General features: G+C 38.8%; 1 non-coding gene across 1 annotated transcript; it reads right to left on the bottom strand.

The window, feature by feature from the left end:
- Positions 1–13,507: 13,507 nt before the first annotated feature.
- LOC130036272 (U6 spliceosomal RNA) lies at positions 13,508–13,610 on the bottom strand. Its single transcript, XR_008794325.1, has one exon. It is a non-coding gene; the product is annotated as a U6 spliceosomal RNA (small nuclear RNA).
- Between the last annotated feature and the right edge of the window lie 211 nt (positions 13,611–13,821).

The raw sequence follows: 13,821 nt of genomic DNA, 5'->3' as shown, positions 1-13,821 counted from the left end.
ATGCCAAACACAGTAACAACAAGTCTCATGATGGAGACTTTACTGGGCCCCCTCGAGCAAATCGATGAACAATGGGAGGACTGTGACTACATGAAAAAATTTGCAATAATTTGCTTTGAGAAATTGATGCATTTTTTTTACCAAGACTGATGGTGTATTATACTATAATTTAATAAAAGGAAGTTTTCTTTATGCACTCAATTGTGAACAAAAGAGCTATAGGCTTCTTGTAGTTACTTATATAAAAGTAGCAACAAAATTAGATTAAAAACTACCCTAACATAAAGTCTTCTAAAACATGAAATATTTTATGAGCTTTTGATCAAGATGCATGCCCCTAGACACAGGTGAAATGAATATGTATAATTTTATTAGAGTTAATTGCTACAGGCTATAAATTTTACTTGAATTTAAACTTTAACTTCTAGCTGAGAAAGATAGTTCTTAACATATTACTCTTGAACCATGTCATTAATATTTCAAATTCTGTGCTAATACCTTCTATATTTAAACTTGTAGGAAAATTCAAATGTATATAATGAACTTTATCATTTTACTTTTTAATTAAAATGATCTCCTTCAATAATGTGGTTAAATCACTTTTCCTAGTTAACCACATACTTCTTTATTGTCTTGAAAAAAATTTTTTCAATTTTACACTTAATAATAGCAATTTTCTACCTTGAATAATGGAAACTTCTGAACATGCCTCCTTTCTCCTCACAGACAGTGGAGTCACTGATGATAGGAAATTGTGTCTTTGTTTATTTTGTTCATTGAACATGCCTGTCGTGATGACTTGGGGGAAAGTACATCTAGACATTTCTTCTGGCATTGAGAAAGAAATCAGCTCCCGGGGGTAGACTAAACCAAAACTCCACTCAGAAACTGCATATTTTCTAAGTGTGGCTCTGGGTGGTCTCATGGATTACTGGAAATAATCTATTAAAAGTCTTCTCAAATATAACTAGCATTAGGGCACCCAAAGAGCTCAATGATAAATTTTAAAAAAGGAACTCTTCTCATAAAAATGTTCTCATCTACTTGGATAAAATTTCCTCCACTTGGATGTTAAAAGCTCCATTTAAACAGTTATAGTAAATTTACTTCTTATAATATGTTCAGCAACGTCATTTTGTTGAGCACAGTCTTTAGGGAGGAAGGTCAATTCCACTGTTCTCTAAGGTAAATGTGGTCTTTGATTTTTATCTTTGTCCTTTTAAGAATTTTATTATATCTATATGCATTGCTGTTGTTATCATTACTGAATGCTAGGTGATCAGTTTATTTCTTCCAGTGGTTTTCCAGTTCTCTGTCGTTTCTTATACTGTGTAAGTGTTTTAGATAGAAGTACAAAATTCAATTACATCATAAAAAATAGGGAATACAGATGACCAAGAAATTTAGTCAAAGTCATATATTGGGACCCAGATGCTCAATTCTACAACTGCACTTCTGTAGCTGCAAGTGTCTCCTATTCCAAATGGGAAATAGTTGCTCCCACCTTCATTCCTGAGCAAACTGATCCATCAGTGTTTCCACAAAAGAGGAATGGAACTAGAACAGTGACCTCAAACAGGAGCCTAAATGTTAGCTGCCTTTCAGTCAAAGAATCAAGAAAGTCTTTATCCACCTTTAAGGCACCTTTATAATACAGAACCCCCACTAGAGCAAGTCAAGAAGTCACGAATCTCCCAAACTAGTTTAATCTGTTTAATCTGGGACTAAATACCTAAACTAGCTCAATCAAGAGGTAAAGTACACTCCTGATTTAGTTTAATCTGGATCTTCAACAGTTGCAACTAGAGATTTCACTTAAGCTGCATCACCACTTGTGCCTTGTCACCTTCACAAGAGCCCTGGCAAAGAACTAGAATTTGTAATATTTCCTTTGTCCATAAAATAAGAAATCATAATATTTGTCCATTGTCTGACCAAAAGTCATGATAGAATTTACAGATACTGTGTATTTTTATTATCCATTCATGGGCTTTTCCTAATCTCAAGTTTTAACTAATGCACATGTATACAACTGGGATGTCCAGACCAGGAGTAGCAACAAGGTATAGTAACATTACTCTTAACAGTTATCAGAGATATTATTCATAACAGTATAAGTCATAGTGCCTAAATAATCGTTTTAAAATTGGGGTAAAATAAATGACCTAAAGAAACAGTATATCATTGACTGAAAAGATAATACAGACTCTTTTGAACTATTGATCACAAAATATGAAGTATAGCAGAAGTAATAAACAGCCACAAAAGGGGTTTCCCCAATAACACTTAAATCTCAATAAAATTAATATCTTATATATGATCCAGAAAGATAAACTATGCCTTTCAAAGCTTATTTTAAACTAATTCTTGCTGAAAAGGTAAAATTTAAATGTGTAATGAGTTTTATATCTAGAGGTGAAGAGACAGTATAGTGGGTGGGGCATTTTCCTCGCATGCAGGCAGCGTGGGTCTCATTGCTGGGCCACCTATTGTCCTTTGACGCCTCCCAGGAGAAATCCTTGAGGCCAGAGTGAGGAGTTAGTCTGAGCACAACTGGGTGGGTCCAAAAACCAAAGGGAAAAAATCATCTTCAAATAAAAGAGTATCATGAATCTGAAGAGAGTGAATAGTGGTCATGAAGGTATTTTGTAGAATATCACATCTGTAATTTGCTCCTCCCGTTTTTCATCAATTTGCTTGAGCGAGCACCAGTAACATCTCCATTGTGAGACTTGTTGTTACTGATTTTGGCATATTTAATACGTCACCGGTAGCTTGCCAGGTTTTGCCGTGCAAAAATTGTTTTAATATATGGGGAAATACATGAATGAATATGTTAAGCGTAGGATGCAAAACTTGCAGAAGTCAATCAAAAAATTTCTTATTAAAAACAGGGGAGGGGACCGGAGCCATGGTACAGCACTACCTGGGACAATAAAGGCACCTCTCCTCTTCACCCCCTTCCCAGGCAAAACAGGAACCAATACAGTCCAAAGCATATTTATTGGCTAAAGTAAAAATCATCCTTTCTAAAGTGTAAAAATGTAGCTTTATCAATAAGTCATTTATTGATGCCTGATTTTTGTCAGTGTGAGCTTGGTTTATACAGTAGAAACCAAGAAGTTTAGTGTTTCCTAATTGCTAGACAAAAACAACCAACCTTCATTCTGCTTGATTATCAAGCAAAGGCTGTGTGTGGAAAGGTCAGAAGCACTTATTCTTGATTACTTGTCACCGAGACAAGGTCACAGCTTCTGAGAATTTTTCACTCCCTGGGATATCATAAATATGAGAAGGGATTCCTTTCACCATGGCAAACACCTTCTGGGTCTTTATCCTAACACTTCAGATCCTCATCACAAAGTGACAGCATTCTGACACTTACGGAAAATTGTCCCCAGTGTCAGGAATTTGACTGCATTGAATTCGGTCCCCAAGGACAGGATGACATGTGTCCTTGTATTCTGGTTAACCTATTAGACGTTCCACCAGCATTGTCCATTCAAAATGGTGAACAATTTTGATAATAAAAATGAGACAAAATCATTTAAACAATCAAATCATATGTTAATGATATTAGAAAGATCAAGGGAGAAAGCTGTTTTATAGAAAATGTTCATAATATCTCAAATTCTACTCCACCCTTTTTTTTTTTATTGAATCACTGTGGGAAAGGTTACAAAGCTTTCAGGTTTAGGTGTCAGTCATGCAAATATCAAACACATTTCCCTTTATCAATACTTATTTTTTACCATGAAGAACCCCAATAAAGCCCGACCCCCCACCCCTCCCAGTCCCTGTGAGGCAGATGAATTCTAGTTAACACTCTATCTGCTTTGATTAGATTCACTGTTTCAATAAAAGATTCACCACTATTATTTAGAGTTTACCCCCCCCCCCAACTCAGACCTGCTGAAAAAGCATTGTGAAGTGATTTGCTTTCTACAGCTGGGTTCAAGAATTAAATGTTGGTTTTGGATTTCTGCTATTTTACCTATTGACCCTGGAAGTATTTCTACTGAAAGTCAGATAGTTAAGAAATTGGTTTCTGTGTTTTGGAGTCGTGGCCGTGCTGGAGAGCCACTCGTGGGGGGCAACTGGTGGCCTCGGTAGGGCGTGAAGGGCGGACCGAAACGCCGCCCTTCCCATGAGGTTTTAGTCGCCCCCACACCCCCGGCTCATGCCTGCTGTCCACCAGGCTCCCATGCGGCCACTATCTTTCTTTCCAGAGAGGAGAGGGCAAATGGGGCAACACCCTTTCCCCTCTGGCAGACTTGATGGCCTGGATTAACGGATAGTCCGTTCACTTTTCTGCTCCAAGCTGCTGGGTTCTGCATTAAGTCCTTGTGCTTCTGGGGCCAGGGCTGTGCTGGAGAGCCGCTCACGGGGGGCAACTGGTGACCTCGGTAGGGCGTGAAGGACGGACTGGAACGCCCCCCGACCCATGAGGTTTTAGTCGCCCCCACACCCCCGGCTCATACCTGCTGTCCACAAGGCTCTCATATGGCCGCCATCTTTCTTTCCAGAGGGAGGAGGGCGGAAGGGAGCAACACCCTTTCCCCTCCAGCAGACTTGATGGCCTGGATTAATGCATAGTCCGTTCACTTTTCTGCTCCAAGCTGCTGGGTTCTGCATTAAGTCCTTGTGCTTCTGGGGCTGTGGCCATGCTGGAGAGCCGCTCGTGGGGGGCAACTGGTGGCCTCGGTAGGGTGTGAAGGATGGACCGGAACGCCCCCCTTCCCATGAGGTTTTAGTCGCCCCCACACCCCCAGCTCATACCTGCTGTCCACAAGGCTCCAATGCGGCCGCCATCTTTCTTTCCAGAGAAGAGAGGGCGAATGGGACAACACCCTTTCCCCTCTGGGCAGACATGATGGCCTGGATTAACACATAGTCCATTCACTTTTCTGCTCCAAGCTGCTGGGTTCTGCATTAAGTCCTTGTGTTTCTGGGGCTGTGGCCGTGCTCCAAACTTAACTCTGATTTTCAGGGAGAAAGGTTGGGTGGTTTACATCACATTGATCACTTTGTATATAGAGAGATGTTACGCGGCCGCGCGATTTTGAGAAAAACTCCTAGTTCCCGCATACTCGAGCTGTGTTTGTAGAGGCTTCTGGTCACTGGGGTTCAATCTGGGGGAGGCGGGATGCGGTACCTACCCCATCTGGGACTTCCCGATGATCTCGGCTCTTTTTGGAACCTGTTTTTTTTTTTCCCCTCCGGGATCTGTTTTTCCCTCCCTCCATGTGGTCCTTCTCTTTGGCTGTACGTTCTCTACTCCACCCTTTCCCTTAATTTTTTCCCCAGTTAAGAACCTACCATAGATATATAATCAACAAAGAAATGTAATGAAATATTTCAAATCTTTAAATTTTTATTATTTTCAAAAGGAAATTTCAAAAAAGAGATAGTATCCACTGTACTATCTCTCTAGTCTAGATATAAAATTCATTATACATTTAAATTTTACCTTGTTACTAAGAATTAAATTGAAATAAGCTTTGAAAGACACTGCTTATCTATTTTGATCATATGCAGACCATTTATTTTATTGAGATTTAAGTGTTACGGGGGAACCTTTTGTGGCTATTTATCACCTTTACTATGATACTTCATGTTTTGTTCTCAATGGCCCAAAATAATCTGTATTGTAACATGTACAGAAAACAAATATAGTGATTGAATATATAGATTATTCTTCAAAACACTTTTCAAATGCATAATTTAAATAGTCATTTTAAAAATATATTCTCACTCTCAGCCAGGTCTTACTTTCTCTGTTGAATTAAAATACTGGTAGCACTGATTCTTTTGTCATCCAGTGGAAAATGTTCCCTTAAGAATGGGACCAATAGTCACTGTGATAAGCTGGACAACATTTCCATACCAAAGAAAAGGACAGCTGAGTATTTTAAATGGTCACATATTAATTACATTTAATAGGCTAAATAAAACTAATATCAAACAATAAAACATGCTGTTTATTGTCCTTGAAAGAACTATGGAAGTCTGCCAAAAGCATAGCTCTTTTCTTAGCATTTATTATCAAATGAACCACTTCTCTGAAAGTCACATTCTAAATTACTATTGATGCTGTTGCGTTTACTGTCTTACCTCTACAAAGACTGCGGCTGCTTCTTTGCTAATTGTCACCCGATGAAGTTTCCCATCAGCCACAGTTTTAGAGCCAAGATTAAAAATATCAGGTTCCTGGTGTCTGTCTAGTTTATATGTGATCTGCAAACTTCCTAAAGAAGGCGGAAATGGCATTTTTAACTAAAACAGAATTCCATAAAGAAAAAAGGAAAAAAAAACCCTTCCAGTGTGGAACGTAAACCTTTTACTTGTTGTTCAGTTCAATTTAAATCTAATGTGTATTTATTTGAGCTCACCTGATAATTAATATTTCTATTCAATAGAGCCAGTCTGAGTTGGGGAAAGACCCAGAATCAGGCTCTCACCAGGCTGTTCGAGGCAGGAATAGGAACCTGCAGGTGGGCTTGTAAGAAAACCCAAGACAAACCAGGACTAAAATATGACCTGGGACCACTTAAAATTTCCACTGATCAGAACAGCACTCACTTGTGTGAAAAGGACCCCAGTATAGAATGACTTTTTTTTTTCAGATATAAGCTTTTCCATCCTAAGAGACAGTAAACCAAACAAGTGTTTATTGAGTCTATGTCTTCTAGATTATGTCTGTGCCAGGGTTGTTGTAATTTACTGGATTTTTATCTTTTTGTGTACACATCCTGTCATTGTCACTGTCCTCCCGTTGTTCGTCGATTTGCTCGAGCGGTCCCAGTAACGTCTCCATTGGAGACTTCGTTGTTACTGTGTCTGGCATATCGACTACGTCACGGGGAGCTTGCCAGGCTCTGCCGTGTGGGCGAGAAACTCTCGATAGCTTGCCTGGCTCTCTGAGAGGGGCGGAGGAATCGAACTCGGGTCGGCCATGTTGGCTGAGAGCAAGGCAAACACCCTACCGCTGTGCTATCGCTCTAGCCCTGAAGGCCATATTCAGAGTGCCCTATTTTACTCTTAATTTCAATAGCAAAGTTTGTTACTAGTTGTTTTCTCTTCCTTCTGTCCGAAATCAACATTTGGGACTTTTTTTTTCTCATTCTGGAATAACCTATCATGCATCTGGATTTTATTTGCACTTAAATTGTTCTTCCCTTTTCTTTTTGCCAAAATTCTACCAAGTATGGGTTGTATATTCTCCAATAATGGGGTTGTTACAGCAGCTGCTGGCTCTCAGGTTATTGTCCTCAAGCAATCAAGATTGAAAGCAATAGATGGAGATCATATGGTCAGATTCAGAAAAGATTTTGCTCAAGGGAAGGAAAAGGAATGTAGGCAAGCTCCCAGATTATGAGGAGGGATTCCAAAGAAGAAACGTTTTCCCTTTTCTAGGTTTTCCTTTTTTAAAAAAAAAAAGAAGTGGGGTGAGGGGAACATTTCTTTATCGTGACTCAAGAATGTTGGCCACTGAAACAAGGGTGAAGACTCTGAGACAATTATCTTCTGTTGTCTGGTCATCTGGAATTCATCCATCATTATCCTGCAGGGCCAAAGTCATTCAGCTTATCTATCAGGTACCACCTTGGTCACCCTTCTGACATTCCACACTGATAATTATTTTCATCAGTCCAAATCTCTCCCAGTCTATTCCTTTTTGTCCCTATCATTGTCAAAGAACTTTAACCTGGAAAATCAACATCCCATTACTAACTATATGCAGAGGTTCCCATAAAATATTTCAAACTGTAAAGAAAGAAATTTCTACTTTTAAAAAGATTTGTTTCATTCTCCAGTCATTAATTACATAATTTAGGGTTATGTCTGTCATAATGGAACTAACATAACGTAAACATAACATAAACATAAACATAACATAAACATAAACATAACAAATATAACATAAAATAAAGTTACTAACCATTATTAACAATAAAATAAAAGCCTCCCAGAAAAAGATTTTCTAGGGCCAGAGCAATATTACAGGGGATAAATAACTTGCTTCAATCCCCGATATGACGTATGATTTCCTGAGCCCACCATGAGTGATCCTTAAGCACAGAGCCAGGAGAAATTCTTGAGCACAGCTCAGTTTCAGTTTTTTATATCATGCATTTCTGTTCTTTGCCAAACTCCTTTTTTCTTTTCCAGTGGGTTGGAGTCACCTTTGTTTTTGTGCTGCACCAGTGGTGCTCAGTGCTTACTCCTAATTCTGTGTTCAACCCTAACTCCCGGTGGGGCACAGGTACTGGAGATCAAAATTTTAGGCTGCTTTCAAGAAAATAATTTTCCTGTTATATTCAAGCAAATTCCATTCTCTGGTCTAGGAGTCACTTTTTTTCTTTAGATCTCTTAAGGTGGGAATGCAGGGTTTAAAAAGAAATTTTAAATTAGATTTTATTGAATCACTGTAAGATAGAGCATTTCAACGCTGTTAATGATTTGGTTTCAGTCATACAATATTCCAACACTCATCCCTCTACCAGTTGTAATTTCCCAAGTTTCCCTCCAACCCCTCCAAGCCACCCCTCTCCCCAGCCTGCCTCTATGGCAGGCACCTCTCTTCTCTCTCTTTCTCTCTCTCATTTTAGGCATACAGATACAGATGCTGAAAGGTTTGTATCCCTTTACATACTTTCAACACTCAGTTCTTGTCCAGAGTGATCATTTTCAACTAAAGTTGTCATAATGGACCCTCTTCTATTTTAACTACCCTCCACTCCCATAACCTTATGGTAATTTCCAACCATTGACTAATCATCCAGGCCTGTTTTTCCTGGCCTTAGATATTAGTTTCATACTACTTTTTTTATATCCCGCAAATGAAAGCAATCATCCTGTACCTGTGCCTTTCCTTCTGACTCATTACACTCAGCATGATACTCACCAAGTCCATCCATTTATAGGAATATTTCATGACCTAGTTTTGCCTAACAGCTGTGTAGTATTTCACTGTGTAGATGTACCATAGTTTCTTTATCCAGTCATCTTGTTCTCAGGCACTCAGATTGTTTCCAGATTCTGACTATTGTGAATAGTGCTGCAAAGAACATAGAAGTGCAGATGGTGTTTCTGCTGTGTGTTTTTTTGACTCTCAGGGTTTTCCCAGAAGTGGTATTTCTGGGTCAAATGGGAGCTCACTTTCTAGTTTTTTGAGAAATTTCCATGTTGTTTTCCAAAAGGCTGGAACAGTTGGCATTCTCACCAGCAATAAATGAATTCATCACTTTCTCCACGCATCTGAATCAGCACTGGTTGCTCTTGTTCATTTGGAAGTGTGTCAGTCTCTGTGGTGTTAGATGATATCTAATTGTTGTTTTGATCTGCATCTCCCTGATGATTCATGATGAAGAGCATTTTTTCATGTGCCTTTGGTCATTCAAATTTCTTCTTTGAGGAAGTTTCTCTTCATTTCTTCTCTCTCTTTTTTTTTTGATGGATGTGGATTTTTTTTCTTGTAAAGTTCTACCAGTGCCTTGTATTCTTTAATATTAATCTGTTATCAGATAGGTATTGCTGTCTTTGTATCTTAGTCACTGTTTCTTTTGAGGTACAGATGTTTCTTAGTTTAATATAGTCCCATATGTTAATCTTTGCTTCCAATGTACTTGATCAGTGATGTTTCATCTTTGAAGATGCCTTTAGCTTCAATGTCTTAGAGTATTTTGCCTATGTTTTCTTCCATGTACCTTATGGACTCAGGTCTGATGTTGAGATTGTTGATCCATTTGATCTGACTTTTGTGCATGGTGGTAGAGGTCAGAGTTCATTTTATTTTACATGTAGCAGTCCAGTTTTCTCAGCACCATTTATTAAAGAGACTTTCCTTGGGGCCAGAGTGATAGTACAGTGGATAGGGCATTTACCTTGCACACAGCCAACCTGGGCTGCAGCCAACCTTGGTTCGATCCCTGCTGTCCCATATGGTCCCCCAAGCACTGACAGGAGTAATTCCTGAGTGCAGAGCAAGAAGTAACCCCTGAGCATTACTGGATCTGACCAAAAAATTAAAAAATGGGCTTTTCTTATTCCAGTTCATATTTCTTGTTCCCTTATCAAAGATTATGTGACATTATATTTGAGTTCTGTACCAGGATATTCAGCTTTATTTTATTGGTCCGTAGGTCTGTCTTTATTGCAATGTCATGCTGTTTTAATTAATACTGCTATATATGTAGTACAGTTTGAAGTTAGAGAAGCTGATGCCTCCCATCTTCTTTTTTTAAAAGGATTACTTTAGCTATTCATGGGGGTTTATTGCTCCATAAAAATTTCAGGAGTGTTTGATCAATTTCTTTGAAAAATGTCATGGGTATCCTTATAGGCACAACATTAAATCTATATAATACTTTGTGGAATATTGCCATTTTGACAATGTTAAATCCATCCAATCCATGAGCAGAGGCTGTATTTACTTTTCCTGTATCCTTTTTTATTTTTTGAAGTAGTGTTTTGTAGTTTTCTTTGTACACGTTCTTTATCTCCTTAGTTAAGGTGATTCCAAGGTACTTGATTTTCTGTGGCAGAACTGTGAATCAGATTTTTTTAATATCACCTTCTTCTCATTCATTCTTTGCATATATGAAAGCCATGGACTTTTGGGTACTGATTTTATAACCTGCTAATCCATATACAACTCTATTATTTCTAGGAGCTTTTTGGTAGAGACTTTAGGGTTCTCTGAGTATCGTATCATGTCATCTGCAAATAGTGAGAGCTTGATTTCTTTCTTTCCTATCTGGATATCCTTAAGATCTTTTTTGTTTCCTAATTGCTATGGCGAGTTCTTCCAGTTGAATAGAACTGGAAAGAGTCAGCAACCTTGTCTTGTTCCTGATCATAGAGGGAAGGCTTTTAGTTTTTCACCATTGAGAAAAATGTTTGCTGTGGGCTTGTGGTAGATGGCTTGGCTGTATTGAGGAAAGTTCCTTCAATTCTCATTTTGTAAAGAATTTTTATCATTAATGGGTGCTGAAAATTGTCAAAAGCTTTTCCTGCACCTATTGGTATGATCATATAGTTTTTATCTTTTCTTGTGTTGGTATGTGTAATATGTTGATTGACTTGTGAATGTTAAACCATCCTTGCATCCCCAGGATGAATCCTACTTGATCACAGTGTATGATCTTTTTGATAAGTCACTGGATTCTATTTGCTAAAGTTTTTTTGAGAATCTTTGTGTCTGTGTTCATCAGGGATATCCATCTGAGATTTTCTTTTTTTGTGGAATCTCTGTATGCTTTGGGTGTCAGGGTGATATTTGCCTCATAAAAACTGGGAGTGTTTCTGTTTCTTCAAATCTCCTGGAAAAGCTTGAAAAGTATTGGCAATAGGTCCTTTTAAAACATTTGAAAGAATTCCATCTGGGCCTGTGCTTTTGTTTTTGGGAAGGCTTTTGAGTATCATTTCTATTTCCTTGACAGTAATAGATTTGTTCAGGTATTCCAAATCTTCTTGGTCCAGCCTTGGGAGGTAATAAGAATCCAGGAATTTATGTATTTCTTTAAGGTTCTCTTGTGGGGTTTTTTGCCTTTTTTTGGGGTCACACCCAGCGAAGCTCAGGGGTCACTCCTGGCTCTGCACTGAGGAATCACTCCTGACAATGCTTGGGGGACAATATGGGATGCCAGGGATCGAACCCGGGTCGGCCGCATGCAAGGCAAACACCCTACCCACTGTGCTGTCGCTCTGTTTTGTGTCATAAAGGTTTTTGTTTTTGTGTCATAAAGATTTTCAAAGTAGTCTCTATGAATTTCTGAAGTTTCTGTTGTGATGTCCCCCTTTGCATCTCTAATGCAGTTTATTAGGTTTCTCTCTCAGTTTCTTTGTGAGTCTTGCTAGTGGCTTTTTTTTTTTTAATTTTATTGAATCACCGTGAGATAGTTACAAGCTTTCATGTTTGGGTTACAGTCACACAACGATTAAACACCCATTCCTCCACCAGTGCACATTCCCCACCACCAATATCCCCGGTATAACCCCCCTTTCCTACCCTCCCCCTGCCTCAGTGGCAGACAGTATTCCCCATACTCTCTCTCTACTTTTGCACATTATGGTTTGCAGGTCCATTATCTACTTTCTGCACACATCTCCCATCCTGATAGATTCCTCCAGCCATCTTTTTCTTAGTGATCCCTTCTCTATTCCAGCTGCTTTCTCCCCTTTGCTCATGAGGCAGGCTTCCAGCTATGGAGCAATCTACCTGTCCCGTGTATCTACTATCCTAAGGTGTCAGCCTCATGTTATGTTGTTTTATACTCCACAACTAAGTGCAGTCCTTCTATGTCTGTCCCTCTCTTTCTGACTCATTTCACTTAGCATGATACTCTCTATGTCTATCCATTTATAAGCAAAGTTCATGACTTCCTCTCAGCTGACAGCTGCATAGTATTCTACTGTGTAGATGTACCAAAGTTTCTTTAACCAGCCATCTGTTTTAGGGCACTTTGGGTTGTTTCCAGATTTTGGCTATTGTCAACAGTGCTGCAATGAACACAGATGTCATATCACTGTGCTTTTTTGCATTCTCAGGATATATTCCTAGAAGTGGTATTGATCTTGTTTATTTTCTCAAAGAACTAAACCCTGATTTTGTTGATCTTTTGTTTTTTTTTTTTTAGTGTGTGTGTTGGGGCGGGGGGGAAGGGGAGATTCCAACTTATTTATTTATTTATTTATTTTGCTTTTTGGGTCACACCCGGATATGCACAGGGGTTACTCCTGGCTCATTCACTCAGGAATTACTCCTGGTGGTGCTCGGGGGAACATATGGGATGCTGGGAATCGAACCCGGGTCGGCCTCCTGCAAGGCAAACGCCCTACTCGCCCTACCTGGTGTGCTATTGCTCCAGCCCCCAACTTATTTATTTTTGCTTTAAATTTTATTATTTACTTTCTCCTGCCTGGTTTAGACTCCTTTTATTGGTCATTTCCCAAGATCTTAAACTGTGAGATTAAGTTATTGATGTGGGCGTTTTTTCCTTTCTGATGAATACTTCCAGAACTTATAAGCTTTTCTCTTAACACACTCTTGCTGTGTCCCACAGTTCTGGTGGTTCACTCTCATTTGTTTCCAGAGATCTTTCGATTTCTTTTTTGATTTCCTCTCTAACCCACTGATTGTTCTGTAGTAAGCTGTTTAATTTTCAGATGTTTGATTTGATTCTCTGCTTCTGTGTGTGATTCTTCTATTTTCAGTGCATCAATGGTCTGAAAAGATGGTAGATATAGTTTCTACCCTCTTAATTTTATGGAGGTATGTCTTGTGCTCCAGTATGTGTTCTATCTTGGAGAATGTCCCATTTGCACTGGAGTATAATGTGTATTCAGCTTTTTTTTTCTGGTTTCCAACTATAATTGGTTGATAGTTATTTATTTTTTATGGGTTTCTTGTTGAAGTATAAAACATTGTTTTCGACATAACAGTCAAAGGACCCTTGACTTAGCTACTTTTATAGAACAGCTTGGTTATTGATACGCCAAGAATAAAAATATGGAATGCTTCATGAATTTGTCATCCTTGTGCAGGGGCCAATTTAATCTTCTCTGTATCATTCCAATTTTAGTATATGTGCTGCTGAAGCGAGCACTGTATTCAGCTTTTTGAGGATGAAAAGTTCTGTATATATCTACTAACCACCTCTTACATTTCTTCCCTCAAATATACTGTCTTCTTGCTGAGGTTTAGTCTGGTTGATCTATTGAGAGGTGACAAAACAGTGTTGAAGTTTTCAACTAATATGTTGCTCTCAATGTCTTTCTTCAAGTCTATTAGCAGTTGTTTCAAGTACTTTGCTGGTC

This window comes from Sorex fumeus, unplaced genomic scaffold (assembly GCF_029834395.1).
Source record: "Sorex fumeus unplaced genomic scaffold, SorFum_2.1 ptg000063l, whole genome shotgun sequence".
Classification (NCBI taxonomy): domain Eukaryota; kingdom Metazoa; phylum Chordata; class Mammalia; order Eulipotyphla; family Soricidae; genus Sorex; species Sorex fumeus.
Note: the sequence above shows the minus strand (reverse complement) of the source record. Positions and strands in the feature narration are given on the sequence as shown.